Source organism: Hypanus sabinus, chromosome X2 (assembly GCF_030144855.1).
Source record: "Hypanus sabinus isolate sHypSab1 chromosome X2, sHypSab1.hap1, whole genome shotgun sequence".
Taxonomy (NCBI): domain Eukaryota; kingdom Metazoa; phylum Chordata; class Chondrichthyes; order Myliobatiformes; family Dasyatidae; genus Hypanus; species Hypanus sabinus.
Window position 1 is genome coordinate 29,924,981 of NC_082739.1, and position 18,582 is coordinate 29,943,562.

The window sequence follows — 18,582 nt, forward strand, 5'->3', positions numbered from 1 at the left end:
TAGAGAGAGTGCAGAGGAGATTTACAAGGATTTTGCCTGGATTGGAGGGGGTACCTTATAAAAATAGGTTGAATGAACTCGGCCTTTTCTCCTTGGAGTGACGGAGGATGAGAGGTGACCTGATAGAGGTGTATAAGATGATTAGGGGCATTGATTGTGTGGATAGCCAGAGGCTTTATCCCAGGGCTGAAATGGCTTGCACAAAGGGGCATAGGTTTAAGGCGCTTGGAAATGGGGACTGAGGGGATGTCAGGGGCAAGTGGGTGCGTGGAATAGACTGCCAGTGGCGGTGGTGGAAATGGATACAATAGGGTCTTTTAAGAGCCTCTTAGATAGGTACATGGAGCTTAGAAAAAATAGAGGGAGATGTGCTAGGGAAAATTTAGACAGTTTCTAGAGTAGGTTACATGGTCGGCATAACATTGTGGGCTGAAGGGGCCTGCAATGTGCTGCAGATTTCTATGTTCTATGAAAGTTAGGATTATTTTCTCTATAGTATAGACTTAATTGAGAATTTTGAAATACATTTTGGGGTAACTAAAGATGGTAGTTGCAAAATCATTGAAAGAATTGAAAGTTTTTTTTACACAATTCTTCAGATGTGTGGAGTTTGGAATTGATTTTAAAAGGGATTTCAAAGGTGCATGAAAATTACAATTAACATGGTTATGGTAGCAAGAGACCAAAGTTGGTTGTTATTTCAAGGAGTCTGCTCAGCCACTAGGCTCATTGGTTACCTCCTGTTTTGTACGTTTAGTTTTCAGGAGGAAACAATGATAAGGATAGACTTCACTTTGCAGTATGTTGATTCATTTGGGGTGGGGAAAAACTGGAACAGGAATATATGCATAGAAGCAGTGAAATAGATCTCTGGGCTCAAATTTTTAAAAATTTGTGCAAGTTTATAGTATTGAAAAAGATTGATTTATAATTAAAGGTAAAAGTATAACAATAAGGACAATGTGTACTTGTAGGAAGCATCTGTTATCTACAGTTAGTGCACTGAGTGCAGGTTTGGGCAGAGACTGCAGAAGCTGGAAGCTGGAATCTGCAACAGGAGGAACTCGGCATTAGTTGGGATAAAGGAATTGATGTTTTGGCTCAAAATGCACGTCAGTCCTGCAGAATTTCCATTACACTGACAGTTCCTTCCTGCTGTTGCTGTTCCTGCAGCAGGCTGTTGGTTGATGTAGTTCAGGGCACATGATTATGGAAGTGACATTATCGTTTCTGAATAATGAAGTTGAATGTTGATAGGGATGGATTTTAGAGAGGGTTCATATAACAAGAATAAATGGAACAAACAAAGTTAAAAGAGAAAATCATGGTGAACAGGGGAAATGCTCTTTTGTGATCATGAATGACTTCATAATTTGTAATAGAGGAATAATTTCTTTGGAAGTTATTGAGACTGGAGTGTCTATCATTTAAATGAAAATGTAATTGCTATTTAAAGTAGAGCACTGTTAAGCTGACAGCTGGTTTGGAAGATTGTTTTTGGAAAGCACTGGCAAATGGCTCAGCACAGGAAGAATAGGCTGAATGGCTTCATTCTGTTTTGCACTTCTCAATAATTATACAGCAGCTTTCCATTGAATTGTGTGTTGTTATGTAGACCTGGCTATCTGATGTAGTTACCAGTATTGTATTTTGAACAGTAAGGAAGGGTTATTATTGGAGCTTGTGGATAGTGATGTGTGTAGGGCTGCAACAGAAGGTTCTCCTGTAGCCTTGAACACTTATGTTAAGAAAAAAGGAAAATACCGAAAATAGTTTTGAAACTACCTGAGGTCTGACCATTATGCTGTAAAGGTACTGTGCCAGATGAATACATAAAAGGTAAATGCTTTTTGAACCCTATCTGTTCATACTTCAGTTTTGGAGGATAAACATACTTCAGAAAGCTTGGATACATTTCCTCCGTATTCACCCTCAAAAACTGTCATCCTGTATGGCACCAAATTGTTTGAAATCCCTTGTATTGATTTGTGTATGCCGATTAGAGAATATAATCTGGGAAAGTCCAAGAAGTACTGCAACTCATGGACAATGGGTCTGTCTCAGTACTTTAGAGTAACTCAGTGTTGATGGGCTGACTCCTGGGCCCTGGTATCAGATTGGCCTTGGATAAACAATGTGGATGGGGAGGAAGGCATATTTTCAGCTGAAGGTGAAATTTTTGAATCAAATCTTCAGCTGCAGCAGCTTTTTGGTTGGGTTTGTCAGACTAAAATGGGTGATGTCTTCATAGGTTCTTTTTAAAGGCCATCCTGGGAATTTACAGCCATGTCCTGCGTGACACTGGTGCAATAAGTGAGCAGCTGCCATTCAGCTCCAGTGACCCAGGTTCAGTCCTGATATTTGCCGCAGTCTTTGTGGAAATTGCATTTTCTGCTTGTGACCATGTGGTTCCTCAAGGTGCACTGGTTCCTTCTCAACACGCAAATGCGCTGGCTACATAGTAACCTAGCCACTGTAAATTGCCCCTAGTGTATAGGTGTGTGGTCATTGATGAAATGTTGGAAGAATAAAATGGCATTAGTAGTCTCCAGGGACAAGATGGCCCCAGCACACATCAGTGATTCTGCGGGCTGCAGAAAATTGTTTCAGTTTTCCTCTTAAATATACTTCTGAATTACTCCTGCTGCAAACTGTAGCCTGTAGATTTCTTCTTAACAATGGACTTTGAAATTACATCAATGATTTTCAGATCTCACAATTGATGATTGAATGCGGAGCAGAAGCCATGCAGTGGAGCAGTTAAGCGCGGCGCCAATAAAGGTCATCATCATGGCCAGAAATGCAGCAGGAGAGGCAGAATTCAAACTAGGCTGAAGTGCTGAAGGATGAGGCCTCTTCTACCCAGCATCTGGTTGGCGAATGTGCAGTCACTGGAAAATAAGATTGATGATCATGGGGAGGTCTCGATTGTTTGTTGAACCAAGACTTCACTATTAGCAGCCACACCAAATGCAGTGTTCAGACCAGAAGGTTTTATGATTTTCAGAATGGATCAAACCCTGAACTCTGGTAAGAAAAAAGATGGTTGTGTGTGCATTTTTTGTCAATTCTCTTTGGTGTTCAGACATGGGGTTATGTTGGCCTCATGTTCCCCTGACTTAGAACACCTCACGATCAAATGTAGACCATTCTATTTGCCTCAGGAGTTCCCATCTGTGATCCTGTTTATATACCACCAGCTTTGATTATAAGTAAGCGCTTGTGACACTGCACAATGTCATCTGCAGGCAAGAAATAGTCCATCCTGTTGCATTTCAAATTATAGTAGGTGACTTCAGCCAGGCCTGTTTGAAGAAAACCCTACCCAATTGTCACCAGCGTGTAACCTGTTGCACCAGAGTCCCAACACCTGCTACATTACAATAAGAAATGCCTATCGTCCCCTTTCTGAGACCTCATTTTGGCAAATTGGACCATTTGGCTATACTGCTACTACAGACAGAGCTTAAAAAGCAAGGCTCCAGAGATCAAGACAATTGAGAGGTGTTCATGGGAGGCAGGGGAACATATACAGGATTGCCTTGAGTCAGTGGTCTAGGCCGTGTTCAAGCTCTCATCTGAAAATCTTAATGACTACACCAGGATTGTTACGGACTTTATTAAAACAGCTGTAGATGAGTGTGTCGCCACAAAATCATTCAGGGTTTTCCCCAGTCAGAAGCCATGAATGTGTAAAGGGGGTTTATTCTTATTTCTTTGTTACTGTTGGGAAAGGGCTTCTTTGTTTTGTTAAAAGCAGAAATGTTTCTTTGTTGCGAGAGAGTGCTGGGAGAATGGTATTCCTTTGTAAACCAAATGGGGATTAATGTTCTTTCTGCTGAGTCTGTAAGCTTTTGTTGACGGGCTTTTGGGGAGATCGGCGCGAGGGGGTCGAGAGAGAGGACGCAATGCTGTAAGCTGGGCGAGGAACGGACCCCAAGCGGGGATCCGAGGCCAGGAGGTACTCCGAGGAGGGGGGGATGAAGCTAGATGTGCTTGGTTGACCACTCAGAGGGTCCTGAGCTGTGAGTCGAGGAGTTCAGAGGGGATCGAATGGTGGCCAGAAGACTTCAGTAATTGAGCTCCAACGGTTGTGCACGAAGTGGTTTGGACTTTGATAAGTTTGGCGCCTTTTCTTTATTTTTTTCTCTTCATATATACTGTATCGTTACTCATTTAATCGCTTATGGTGTACTGTCTGTTTTTGGGCGAGGCGGGGACATCACACAGCATCCACACCAGCTGATTACCCAGTTTGGCGGGGCCGAAGGCTGCTCCCCCTAGACGAGAATGAGCTGAGCGAGCCTGAGGCGACCCAGGGGGTTACAAATGAACCATGAAATCTGGAATTTGCTGAGGGCCAGTTCAGAGGCATTCAAGTCTGAAGATCAAGAATGTTATAAGAGGTGCAGATATGATCACCGGAAAGACTTCTCACAGGCAAAATGGAGATTACGGACGAGACTGGAATTAATGAGGGATGCTCAACAGCTATGGCAGGGTTTGAATGCCATAACCTACAGAGTTAAATCCAGCAACGTGGGGGACACTGAGCTTCACTTCTAGTTGAGCTTAATGCCTTCTATTCTCACTTTAGCCACCAGAACAGGGAGAGGAACCATCATGCACGCCCATGTCTCCCAAAGATCCTTTGGTCTCAGTATCTGAAGATAAGTATCTCTTTGGCCTTCAAGAGAGTGAATCTAAGGAAAGCATCCGGCCCAGATGGAGTACCAGGCCAAGTACTGAAGACCTTCAGTACTCACCAGCTGGCTGGTGTGTTCACAGATATATTCAACCTTGCGCTTTGGCAGTGTGTGGTGCCCATCTGCTTCAATACTGGTGCCCAAGAGGATCGTCGTAACTTGCCCCAATGACTATTGCCTAGTAACACTTACAGCCACAGTGATGGTGTTTTGAGAGGCTGGAGTGAAACTTATCAGGTCCTGTCTGACTGGAGACTTGGAGCCACTCCAATTTATTTACTGGAGCAACAGGTCTACAGCAGATGCCATCTCACTGGCTCTTCACACAACCCTGGAACATCTGGACAGCAAAGATGTATACATCAGGATGCTCTTTATCAATTACAGCTCAGCATTTAATACCATCATCCCCTCAAAACGAATCAGTAAACTCCCAAGACCTGGATCTCAATACCCCTTTGCAATTGGATCCTGGGTTTCCTCACTTGCAGACCTCAATCAGTTTGGGTTGGAAAAAACATCTCTTCCATGATTTCCATCAGCACAGGTGCACCACAGGGCTGTGTGCTTTGCCCCTTTTCCTACTCGCTTTACACCTATGACTGTGTGGCTAAGCACAGCTTCAAAGTCGTATTCAGGTTTACTGATGATGTTCTGGGCTGTATCATGGGTGGTGATGAATCAGCATACAGGAGGGAGATTGAAAATTTGGCCGAGTGGTGTCATAACAATAACCTCTCAGTCAATGTCAATAAGACCAAGGAACTGATTGTAGACTTCAGGAGAGGGAAACCAGAGGTCCATTAGCCAGTCCTCATTGGAGGATCAGAGGTGGACAGGGTAAGTAACTTTAAATTCCTGAGTGTCACTGCCTCAGAGGACCTGTTCTGGAGTCATCATATAAATATGATTGTGAAGAAAGCACGACAGTGCCTCTACTTACTCAGGAGTGTGTGGAGATCGACACGTCATCAAAAACCTTGGCAAACTTCTAGAAATGTGTCATGGCAAGGTTATTGGCTGACTTCATTATGGCCTGGTATGGGAACACTAATATCTTCGAGTGGAAAATCCTATAGAAAGTAGTGGATTTGGCCCAGTACATTACGGGTAAAGCCCTCCCAACCATTGAGCACATCTATGTGAAATGTTGTCATAGAAAAGCAGAATCCATCATCAAAGATCCTCACCACCCAGGCCATGCTCTTTTCTCACTGCTGCCATCAAGTAGAAGGTACAAAAGACTCGGGACTCGCACCACCAGTTTCAAGAACAGTTACTACCCCTCAACCATCAGGCTCTTGAACAAAAGAGGATAATTACACTCGTCTATTGAGATGATCTCACAACCAGTGATCTCACTTTAAGAAACTTTATCTTGTTATTTCATGCTTTCGTTATTTATTCCTATTTATTTATATATTTTAATTTGCATAACTGTCTTCTATGCTCTTGCTCTTTTATTGATCCTGTTTACAGTTACCATTCTATCGATTTGCTGAGTATGCCCACAGGAAAAAGAATTTCAGGGTTGTATGTGGTGACATTTCTGTCCTCTGATAATCAATTTTACTTTGAATTTTAGAAATACGTGCTTTGATGGTCAGTGTGAACGTAGTGTGCCGAACGGCCTTCTGTGTTCTGTGACTCTGACACTCAGGTTTTATGGGGAAATTGATGAGCTGAAATCATGGCACACACATAAGGTAACTTGCTTCTCACATACAATGAGGCTCTCAGCAACCTAACCTGTGGTGAATTAGGCTGCAGGATTTGAATGAGTCCTCGAGAAGTCAGTGGTGTTTATCACCCTTGTAGTAATACATGGTAGACATCTTAGAGCTGTTTACATTTGTGATTACAGTTTGGAATTTATCTAATGTCTCATCAATTCTTGGAATTTATGAATCTGCATTTTCATTGGAGGTTAGAATGTTTATATTTTTAACAGCAAACACATTATCAGGTAGCATATGAACTTGGTTATACATAATTTATAATGTTGAAGCTATTTTAGTACTGTTAATATTAAGTACCAAAGTTTGGATCCTGTAAGAGGGAATAAACTGGAGTACAGAAGGTAGTTTGCTACTATGAAGACTTATATATTTTAAGCATGCAGAGTTTCCTATAAACAGGGTTGTGGAATGAAAGCAAATATTCACATAACTTGTGGAAACAGGCTCTCAGAGCATCAGAGAGTGCGGGTTAGTGAAACTACTGGTGGCCACACACTTGTGGTTTTGGCAGTCTACTGACAGCTGTTACAGTCACCTTCAATGTTGGTTTTCTGCAATAATCTAAATGGATGTAAGTAAACCTCATTTTTAAAAAATAATGCTAATGTGTTGTTGCTTGTTGGACATTAAAATATGATTATTAGATTCTTATTCTAGATTTTCTTTTACCAGTCTGCAGTTGTTCTCTTGGAAGCTGAACAGAAACCCGTGATTGGGTAAAATCATCCTTTGTTTCAATTGACTGTTAAAGATTTGATTTGTATATATTTCTTGCAGTATAAAATTCTATTGTGGTTGATTCCCAATGGAAATGTACATTCTCTGGAAAAATGAGGTTTGAAAACCCTTTTCTACTAAATATTCTCATGGCACTAGCAATTCAACCATGGAATGAGGCACTCGGTAACCCGGGGAACTGCTGCACTGCTCGTTCTTTTTGGTTGTGTATGATGCAGAGCTTGGATTATGATAAATTGTTGACGAAGGATCAGTATGTTTATTGGATAGGAGGGAAGATGGTTGTTATATTCAGAGGTTTGTGAGTTTTAAAGGAAAATTGTAATATTTTGAAGTGCTGTTAGCAACATGGCTTATCATGCATTTGTAGTTGATAGACTTGTAAAAGGGTGACAACTAGTTTAAGGTACAGAGTGAATGAAGTATGTGATGTACCTACTTCTGCTAAACTGTTAAAGCCAGTAAATTTAATTTTTTAGTTAATTTGAAGTGAATTTGACCTCTTGTTTGTAAGTAACTAAAAGTAAACAGATTAGAATTGTGACTTTGCAGCATTTTTAGAAAATGTATAGATCTGAACTCTATTTTTGCTAATTCAGTAGATGTATTTTACAATGGAGGTTCACTAAATGGAGGATTTGGGTTGTGTAAAGAAGTAAATTCAAGTGTTTGTTTGGGCAGAGGTAAAAGAATTCATTTAGATGGTGAAACATGTTTGTTGGGTTTGATGTCTGGGTGAATGTTTGTGTTTTATCAGAGGTAACCTGAAACTGGTTCATTGTGGACTGAGATAGACGGACATGCTGAGACCTCATTAATGTTGCACACCCTCTGCACTGGGGAAGGCTCATGTTGTGATTAGGTTAGCAAATTATTCAGAATAGAAAACAGTTGTTCTGCTTTTTAATAGTGGATAGTCAAACTTTATGATTACAAATAACAGTAATGATTACCTCAAATAATTTCATATTTTCTTATGACATAGGCCATAGCTCATTGTGTTCATGCCACTCTCAAAGCAATTTCATCAGTCCCATTCCCCAGTTCTTTTCCTGTAATCTATTTTCTCTCACATAGCCATTAACGCCCGATTTGCCCATCACTCACCTCTCTTTGGGCCAACAATATACATTAGACAATTAATCTATCACCTCTACTTTGGCATGTGGGAGGAAACATATGCAGATCTTAGGCTATGTCCATACTAGACCGGATGATTTTGAAAACGCCGGTTTCATGTAAAAGCGATAGGCGTCCACACTAAGCATTTTTAAAAATATCTCTGTCCACATTAAAACGGATATTTTGGCGAATCTCCTCCTACTGCGCATGCGCAGGACACATCTACCGAAAACAAGTGACATGTTTGGTGTCGAATTTTGCCGTGAAAGACTTGGTGCGCATTTGTTCAGTTACAGACTAGAAAAACTTAAACGACGGACAGCTGTTGGCTCTCGAGTTGGAGGACTTAAAAGCAAAAAAAAACCAAATACTGGAACATGTGGAGACAACAGACAGGGAGTTCACGGTCAGTATGACCCGGCTGATGACAAACATTGAAAAACTGATGAACTCTGTTGCATTTATAAAGCACCTTGTTAAATGTGTAAAGTATGTCTGCATCAGTATTATCTTGTAGTTCCATACAATGTTACGTTAGGCTGTTACACATCTATTGTCAGAGAAGTACTTGCATAAATAGGTAAACCACCTTCATACAAGCAAGGACAGAAAACAGGGCAAAGTGAGTATACTTATTTATTCAGTAAGTTATGGGTCAAAGTATTTGGTGAGTACATTTCTAACTCTTCTGGCTTCAGTCTCGTTGCTGTCTGTTCTGATATTGTTAGGTTGCCTTCAACGAAACAATGAAGTGGCACATTGCCGTCACCATCTGTTTTGTCACGTCATGACAGTGTTTTTAGATTTTTCTGGTTACCCTGTCCACGCTGCTCCGGCCAAGCGGCGTTTTCAAAATTACACATTCTGGAGAGCGTTTCTGAAAATCTCCAGTTTCGGGGGATGAAAACGCTATTTTAGTGTGGTCAGAGGGTAAAAACAAAGAGAAAAAGCTTCAGTTACAGATTTATCCGGTGTAGTGTGGACATAGCCTTAGAGAGAAACCGTAGACTTCACACAGACAGTTCCGGAGGTCAGAATCAAACATGGGTTAACTGTGAAGCACCACTATGTTAATTGCTGCATCATCGTAACATGCTGGATTTGTTTACTGTTGAAGGTATATACTGAGACTGGAAATAAAAGCTGTTTGTTCATGGATCTATAAAGTTGTGTGTTACATATTATTCCAAACAGAAAACAGTTTGTCATTTGCCTTTCATTGGCTCAGATCTTTCTTGGGTATTGTCAGTTAATATTGCGTTGGTTATTTTCCCTGGATGGCCATGAATTTTCCCACTGGGCATACTGTCCTGCTGTTTCATGGAGTATTCATATCTTTGTTAAGCCCATCAACCACTCTGGGGCACAGGCTGTTGATTTTAGCTCACCTGAGTACTTAGTCTTTCAAATTGACCTCTGGTGTAGTCTGTCTTTGAAGATCCTTTCTCTCCCAAGGATAAAGGCTTTGGAGTTTCTGTAGCTCTGGGTTTTATGGGGTAGGTTTGCTAGTCCCATACCCCCACCCCTTTCTTTTGCAGCTGGGCTTGGGACCATCCATGGTGGAGTAGTATTCAAATCTAGCAGAGGTTAATTGTGTGAGCCTTTTTGAACAGAAGGGAATGAATGGCAAATGAGAGCCTTCTAAGTGTGTGAAAGATGGCAAGTGTCCAGGAGCAGTCTGTTAGGGTAAAGGCTGTAATCATGGCAAGTTTAGGGAATCTTGGCTGATATTGAGGCTCTGGTCATGAAAAACAAGGAAGCATACACTGGGTTTAGGAGGCTGGGAGCTTGACTGTAAAACAAAAATTAGGAAAGAGAAGGTATGAAGTGGATCTGGCAGATGGGGTTAATGAAAAACTCGATTCTATACCTATGTTAAAAGTAAAATGGTGGCTATGGAGAGAGTAAGTTTGCTTAGAGATCAGTATGTCTTTAGCCACGAGAGGGTTTGAATATTTCTTGTCTTAGTTTACTGAGAAGAGAAATGGGAAGCAAATTGAGATGTTTTGGAGGATGTTCTTATAACCAGGGAGGAGGTATTTGTGGCCTTACAGCACAATTAAGGTGGATCGATCCCCAGGCTGTGACAGTATATCCTTGGAGCTTGTGGGAGGTAAGGGGAAAAATTATGGAGGCCCTTGCAGTGATATTTCCTTCATCATTGGCCACTGGTAAAGTTTATAAAGACTTGAAGGTGGTTAACGGTGTTCTCTTCTTTAAAAAGGATAGCAGGGGAAATATAAGCCAGTTGTTGGGAAGTTACCAGAGGAAATTCTGAGAAACAGGATCTACCAGAATTTGGCTAGAAAGAGTCTGATTAGGAGGAGTCAGCATGACTTTGTGCATGGGAAGAGGTAACCAGAATAGGGGGTTGATATTCTCTGTCGGGACTTTAACAAGGATTTTGACAAGGTTTGCACGGTCAGCTGGTCTGGAAGTTTTGACCCATAGAATCCAGGGATAACGAGTTAGGGTGAATACAAAATTGGCTCGGAGGTAGGAAACAGAGGTTGGTGGTTGAAGGTTGTGTCTTGGAACAGAGACCGGTGACCAGTGGTGTGCTGCAGGGTTAGTGTTGAGACCTTGTTATTTTTATATTTATATAAATTATTTGGATGCAAGTACATAAGGCTTGATCACCAAGCTTGTGGATGGCACAAATTAGTTGATAGTGAATAAAGTTATTGTAGATTACAGGGAGATTTTGACCAGTTGGAGAAGTGTGAGGTATTGCATTTAGAAAGTGAAACCAGTGTAGGGCTTATACTGATAGGACACTAGGGAGTGTAACAGAGCAGAGACCAAGGAGTGTAAGTACATGGTCCATTGAAAGTGGCATCACAGTTGGAGAGGTTGGTGGGGGTGGGGGGGGGGGGAGCATTTAGCATGCTGGTCTTCACTTGGCATTGAGCATAGGAGTTGTGATGTTGCAATCCAAAGTGAATTATATTATCAAAGTACATATATGTCACCATATACACCCTGAGATTCATTTTCTTGTGGGCATTCTCAATAAATCTATTTAATAATAACCATAACAGAATCAATGAAAGATCACCCTACCAGGGCGTTCAACCAGAGTGCAGAAGCCAACAGACTGTGCAAGTATAAAAGAATAAATAATAATAAAGAAATAAGCAATAAATATCAAGAACATGAGATGAGTCCTTCAAAGTGCGTCCATTGTAGGAACATTTCAATAATGGGGTAAATAAAGTTGAGTGAAGTTATCTTCTTTAGTTCAAGAATCTGATGGTTGAGGGGTAGTGATGGTTGAGGGGTAGTAACTGTTTCTAGATGTGGTGGTGTGAGTCCTGAGGTTTTTGTACCTTCTTCCTGATGGCAACAGTGAGAAGAGAGCATGTTCTGGGTGATGGGTATCCTGGAGGATGGATGCTGCTTTCTTGCGAAAGCGTTTCATGTAGATCGGCTCAGACAGACATACTTTATTGATCCCGAGGGAAATTGGGTTTTATTACAGTTGCACCAACCAAGAATAGTGTAGAAATAGCAGTATAAAACCATAAATAATTAAATAATAATAGGTAAATTATGCCAAGTGGAAATAAGTCCAGGACCAGCCTATTGGCTCAGGGTGTCTGACACTCCGAGGGAGGAGTTGTAAAGATTGATGGCCACAGGCAGGAATGACTTCCTATGACGCTCAGTGTTACATCTCGGTGGAATGAGTCTCTGGCTGAATGTACTCCTGTGCCTAACCATTACATTATGGAGTGGATGGGAGTCATTGTCCAAGATGGCATGCAACTTGGACAGCATCCTCTTTTCAGACACCACCGTCAGAGAGTCCAGTTCCACCCCCACAACATCACTGGCCTTACGAATGAGTTTGTTGATTCTGTTAGTGTCTGCTACCCTCAGCCTGCTGCCCCAGCACACAACAGCAAACATGATAGCACTGACCACCACAGACTCATAGAACATCCTCAGCATCGTCCGGCAGATGTTAAAGAACTTCAGTCTCCTCAGGAAATAGAGACAGCTCTGACCCTTCTTGTAGACAGCCTCATTGTTCTTTGACCAGTCCAGTTCATTGGCCATTCGTATCCCCAGGTATTTGTAATCCTCCACCATGTCTCTTTCTTTTTTTTTTCAATCTTTTTATTAAATTTCATATATAAAAAAAAACAACACATAATAATGAACAGATTACAAATTCAATAAACTTGAAATTACATTAGTAATAGGATAATAATATCCTATTAAACATCAATCGACAAAAGGTACATAAATCAATCAAGTCTATATAAATATATATGAAAAAAAAACAAAAATAATCATCGAAAAAAGAAAAAAAATTGAAATTATATATGAGAAAAAATATATATTGAAAAAAAAATACTAAACTAAACTAACATGGGCAATAATAGCACTTTATAAATATATAAAGGTGTCAAGAAAAGAACTCCGGAACTCCATACCTGAACAAGGATAAGTAGAGAAAAGGATCTGAAATAGGCCAAATTAATTCATATGAAAGTGTCGAATAAATGGTCCCCAGGTTTCTTCAAATTTAATTGAAGAATCAAAGATAGTGCTTCTGATTTTTTCCAAACTCAAATAAGAAATGGTTTGGGAGAACCACTGAAATGTAGTAGGAGGATTTACTTCTTTCCAGTTTTGTAATATAGACCTTCTGGCAATTAATGTTACAAAGGCAATCATTCGTCTGATTGAAGGGGAAAGCTGATTGCCATCTTCATTTGGTATACCGAAAATAGCAGTAATAAAATGGGGTTGTAAATCGATATTCCATACTGAGGAAATGACATCAAAAATGTCCTTCCAATAGTTATGTAAAGTGGGACATGTCCAAAACATGTGAGTCAATGAAGCCACTTCTAAGTGACATCTGTCACATTGAGGATTAATATGCGAGTAAAATCGGGCAAGCTTATCTTTAGACATATAAGCTCTATGTACAATTTTAAATTGTATTAAAGCATGTTTAGCACAAATAGAAGAGGAATTAACCATTTGTAAAATTTTTTCCCATTTATCTGTTGATATATTACATCGAAGTTCTTTTTCCCATTCTTGTCTAATTCTATCCGATATTTCTGGCTGTATCTTCATAATCATGTTATAAATAAAAGCTACTAATCCCTTCTGACAAGGATTAAAAGTAAAAATCAAATCTGAAAAATCCGATGGAGTTGAATTAGGAAAAGACGGAAGAATTTTATGTAAGAAATTTCTAATTTGTAAGTATCTAAAAAAATTAGATTTAGGTAATTCAAATTTGTTGGATAGTTGATCAAAAGACATCAAAGTACCTTCAAAAAAAAGATCACGAAAACATTTTATACCTTTCCTTTTCCATATACTAAAAGCTTGATCTGTCAATGAAGGTTTGAAAAAAAAATTACATAAAATAGGGCTGTCCAGAGCAAAGTTTTTCAGATTAAAGAATTTACGAAATTGAAACCAAATTCGTAGTGTATGTTTAACAACAGGGTTAGATATCTGTTTATTGAATTTGGCTAAATCAATAGGAAGAAGAGAACCAAGAACGGAAAATATAGAATATCCCTTAACCTCACTACATTCCAAATTTACCCACTGTGGGCACACAGGTGAATCCAAATCTAGTTTCCAGTACATTAGGTTACGAATATTATTCGCCCAATAATAAAATCTAAAGTTAGGTAAAGCTAGACCACCATCTTTTTTAGATTTTTGTAATTGCCGTTTGCTTAACCTAGGATTTTTATTTTGCCACACAAATGAGGAAATTTTTGAATCAATATTATCAAAAAAAGATTTAGGAATAAAAATTGGTAAAGCTTGGAATAAATATAAAAATTTCGGTAAAATCATCATTTTAATAGCATTAATCCGACCAACTAATGATAAAAATAAGGGAGACCATCTTGTAGTAAGTTGTTGAATTTGATGAAGCATAGGTAAAAAATTCAGTGCAAATAAATCTTTATATTTCTTGGTGATTTTTATACCTAAATAGATAAAGTTATCAGTAACAACTTTAAATGGCATCCTATCACTCAATAAGGTTTGCGCGTTTAAAGGGAATAACTCACTCTTATCTAAGTTTAGCTTATAACCAGAAAAGCTACCAAATTGAGCCAACAAGGATAAAATAGCAGGAATAGACCTACTAGGATTAGAAATATATAACAACAAATCATCAGCATAAAGCGATAATTTGTATAACTTCTCATTACGGGTAATACCAAAAATATTAGGAGACTCACGAATAGCAATAGCTAAAGGTTCTAATGCAATATTAAATAATAAAGGACTTAAAGGACAACCTTGTCTCGTACCACGAGATAATTGAAAAAAAGAAGATCTATAATTATTTGTAAGAACAGAAGCAACAGGTTTATAATATATTAATTTAATCCATGATATAAAATTAGGACTAAAATTAAAGTTTCTCAATGCATTAAATAAATATGTCCATTCCACTCTATCAAAGGCTTTTTCAGCATCTAATGAGATAACACATTCTGGGGTTGTAGGTGATGAAGTATAAATTATGTTAATCAATTTTCTAATATTAAAAAAGGAATACCGATTCCTAATAAAACCAGTTTGATCTTCTGAAATAATCTGTGGTAATACCTTTTCTAATCTAATGGCTAAAATTTTTGTAAGAATCTTAGAGTCTACATTTAATAATGAAATAGGGCGATAAGATGCACATGAAGTAGGATCTTTATCTTTTTTAAGAATTATAGTAGCTTCATAAAACGATTGAGGTAGTCTCTTCTTAACAAACGCATCATTAAAGATTTCACATAGCCAAGGAGAAAGCAATAAAGAAAAAGTTTTAAAAAATTCTACAATAAAACCATCGGGACCAGGAGCTTTCCCTGAATTCATTGATGAGATAACCTCTCTTATTTCATCCATAGAAATAGGAGCATCAAGCAAGCTACAATCTTCATCTATCAGTTTAGGAATATTCAAGTTATTAAAAAAATTATCCATCGTAAACCGGTCACCGTCAAATTCTGATTGATATAAAGATTTATAAAAATCTTGAAAAGTGTTACTGATTTCTTTATAATCAGTAGTTAAATTACCGTCTTGTTTACGAATTTTAATAATTTGTTGCTTAGTCGAAATAGCTTTTAATTGATTAGCTAACAATTTACCAGTTCGATCACTATGAATATAAAATTGAGCCCTAGTCTTAATTAATTGATTCTCAATTGAAGAAGATAATAATAAACTATGTTCCATTTGAAGCTCAACTCTCTTCTTATAAAGTTCTTTGGTAGGAGTAACGGAATAAATCTTATCAATTTCTTTAATTTTATCCACCAATAAAGCTATATCTGAATATCTTTGTTTTCTTTTACCAGCGGAATATGAAATAATTTGCCACGAATAAAAGCCTTGAAAGAGTCCCAAAGTATTCCTTTATCAATCTCTTCATTATAGTTTGTTGAAAAAAATAAGTCAATTTGTTGTTTTATGAAGGTAATAAATTCTGGATCTTGAAGCAAAGTAGCATTAAGTCTCCAAGATCTAGTATTGAAAGAAGAGTCCGGAATCTTGATAGATAACTTCAAAGGCGCATGATCCGAAATAGCAATAGAATCGTATTTACAATCAATAACATCTGTTAATAAACGATGATCAATAAGGAAATAATCAATTCTAGAATAACTATGATAAAGATGTGAAAAAAATGAAAATTCTTTATCTTTAGGGTTCAAAAACCGCCATATTTCAGTAATTCCAGAATCAACCATAAAAGAATCAATAAGTAAAGCTGATCTATTCGGAAGAGTTCGAATAGGTTTAGATCTATCCATCGAAGGATTCAAACAACAATTAAAGTCTCCACCCATAATCAACATATATTCATTCAAGTTAGGAAGAGAAGTAAATAAACGTTTAAAAAATTCAGGACAATCAAAGTTTGGAGCATAAATATTAACTAAAACAACTTTCCGATTAAAAAGTGAACCAGTTATCAACAAAAATCTACCCTGTGGATCCGAAATAATTTCATAATGTGTAAACGAAATTGAGGCGTCTATAAAAATAGACACACCCCTAATTTTAGCGGTACAATTTGAGTGAAATTGTTGGCCTTTCCAGAACCTAAAAAAACGTTGATTATCCTCCCTCCTAATATGGGTCTCCTGTGCAAAAATAATATTAGCGTTCAATCTATGGAATACTTTAAATATTTTTTTACGTTTAATCGGATGATTTAAACCATTAGTATTCCACGAGATAAAGTTAATAGATTTATCCATCATGCCAATATTAATTGTGTGTATCATAAAAGGTTAAAAAGACACATAACCCACAATTTAGGAAGAAGGAAAATTGATTCAGGAGCAACCGGAGATCCTGACACCTCAACAATATTAACAATTTAAAGTCAGCCCATAAACTAAAAGCAAAAAAATAAAAAGCAAAAGCGTGAAAAAAGATCCCTCCTCCCTCCCCCCACCCTTTGAAAGAAAGCCAAGCGGCAGGCGCATAAACTAATACTAATATTACCCCCATTTCAAGATGGCAGCTCCATAAGAAAATTTTTTTAAGAAAAAACTATATAACACCCTAATTAAAATATAGAGTTGCAAAAAAAAAAAAAAAATATATATATATATATATATATATATATATATATATATATATACCTACATATATATACATACATACACATACACACACACATCAGTCAAGTCAAGAAAAAAAACCAAAATAGTAAAACCAGAAAAATCATTAATAAAAAAAAATGAACATTAAAGTTTAAAAATGTAATACACCTTTAAAAAAGAAATTCCATATTCAGATACAAAGATGACGTTTCACAAGCCAAGACTTATGGGAAGAAGAAACGACTTTTTGAGAAAGCCATATTACAAAATATGAATATAAATTCAGCAATCAAAAAAGTTATCAAAATAGAATTTTTTTTTAAAAAAAAGATTTAATAGACACTATAACATATATAAAAAAAAGACTAAAAAAAAAAGAATTCAAAACCTTTGTTCCATTTCTAAATACAGGCAAGCAAATAAACGCTTATAAAAAGTAAAGACTTATGGGAAGAAGAAACGACATTTTAAAAAAATAATTCATGATTACAAAATACAAACGTGCATAAAAAAGGATATTATAAAAATTAAAACAGCATCTATAAGCAATAATAATAGTAGTAAAAAAAAAACCCAGACCTATAACCCAAAATAAAAAGCTATAACCCAACTTCCAGGGTTAAAACTTAAAATGAAATGGCATCCTCTCTCCAAAAAAAAATCTTCAATGTAACTCATAGTTCAAGTTGCACTAGAGGATCGATATTCTTCAACAAATTTCTTCGCTTCTTCAGGAGTGTTAAAAAAGTGTAGACTGTTGTCGGGCAGCACAATTCTAAGCTTCGCTGGATACATTAAAGCTTGTTTAAATCCAATCGAATGAATCTCTGCCATCACTGGTTTAAAAGCGATCCTGGCTTTCATTACTTCATACGAATAGTCCTCAACAATTCGAAATGAGTAATTTTTGTAGGAGATCATACCTTTTTTACGAGCTAACCGAATTAGAAGCTCTTTCTCACGAGGATAATGAAGGCGAACAATCACCACTCGTGGTTTATCAGGCACAGACGAAAACCTCGCAACTCTATGAGCGCGGTCGATAACAGGTTCATTTTTCAAACCTTCACCACCGAAAATTTCCCACAGTAATTTAGAGAAAAATTCAGTTAAATCACCGGACTCAACTTTTTCGGGAATTCCGATGATGCGCAAATTCTGTCTGCGAGAACGATTTTCAAGATCAGTAATTTTAAACTTATACTGATCTAAAGTTTTAGCAGTCGACTCTATCTTCTTCTCTAACACTTCAATTGTACGTGCTTTTTCACAAATTGATTGTTCAAGAGTCGTGATCTTATTTCCAAGCTGCTGAACCTCTAACGCCTGCGACTGAAACTTAGTTTCAAGCGATTTAACAACTCCTTCAAGATCGGATATTTTCGAAGTAATCCTCCTTTCCAAATTTAACAGTTTACTGTCCAATTTACCTTCTAGTCTGCCTTCCAGACCCGCCAGTTTAGCATCCAGTTTAGTGTCCAAAAGACCAGAAATTGCGTCGATGGATACAGGATCCTTAGCCTATTTCTTACTTGTAGCCATTTTAGGTTCGACAAGATTAGATCAAATATTATTTTAGGAAAAAAGGGTCAATCAAAGGTAGCAACTCATATGATTAAGTTCGAAAAGATCTAATTAAAGGGTGATTATAGTTGAAAAAATAAA

At 37.8% G+C, this 18,582-nt stretch overlaps 1 protein-coding gene across 9 annotated transcripts in view; it reads left to right on the forward strand.

Annotated features, from left to right (window-relative positions):
- Positions 1 to 18,582, forward strand: part of LOC132385221 (rho GTPase-activating protein 32-like) — a 556,026-nt gene that overhangs the window by 166,941 nt on the left and 370,503 nt on the right. The window contains exon 1 of one of the 9 annotated variants that reach the window (XM_059957172.1): positions 3,012 to 3,030. The exons of 7 other annotated variants lie outside the window; for them this stretch is intronic. The gene's annotated coding sequence lies outside the window, so the exon portion shown is untranslated. Of the gene's footprint in view, positions 1 to 3,011; positions 3,031 to 8,692; positions 8,712 to 18,582 lie in introns of those variants that run through there. One more of the 9 variants, XM_059957164.1, reaches the window with a different exon arrangement.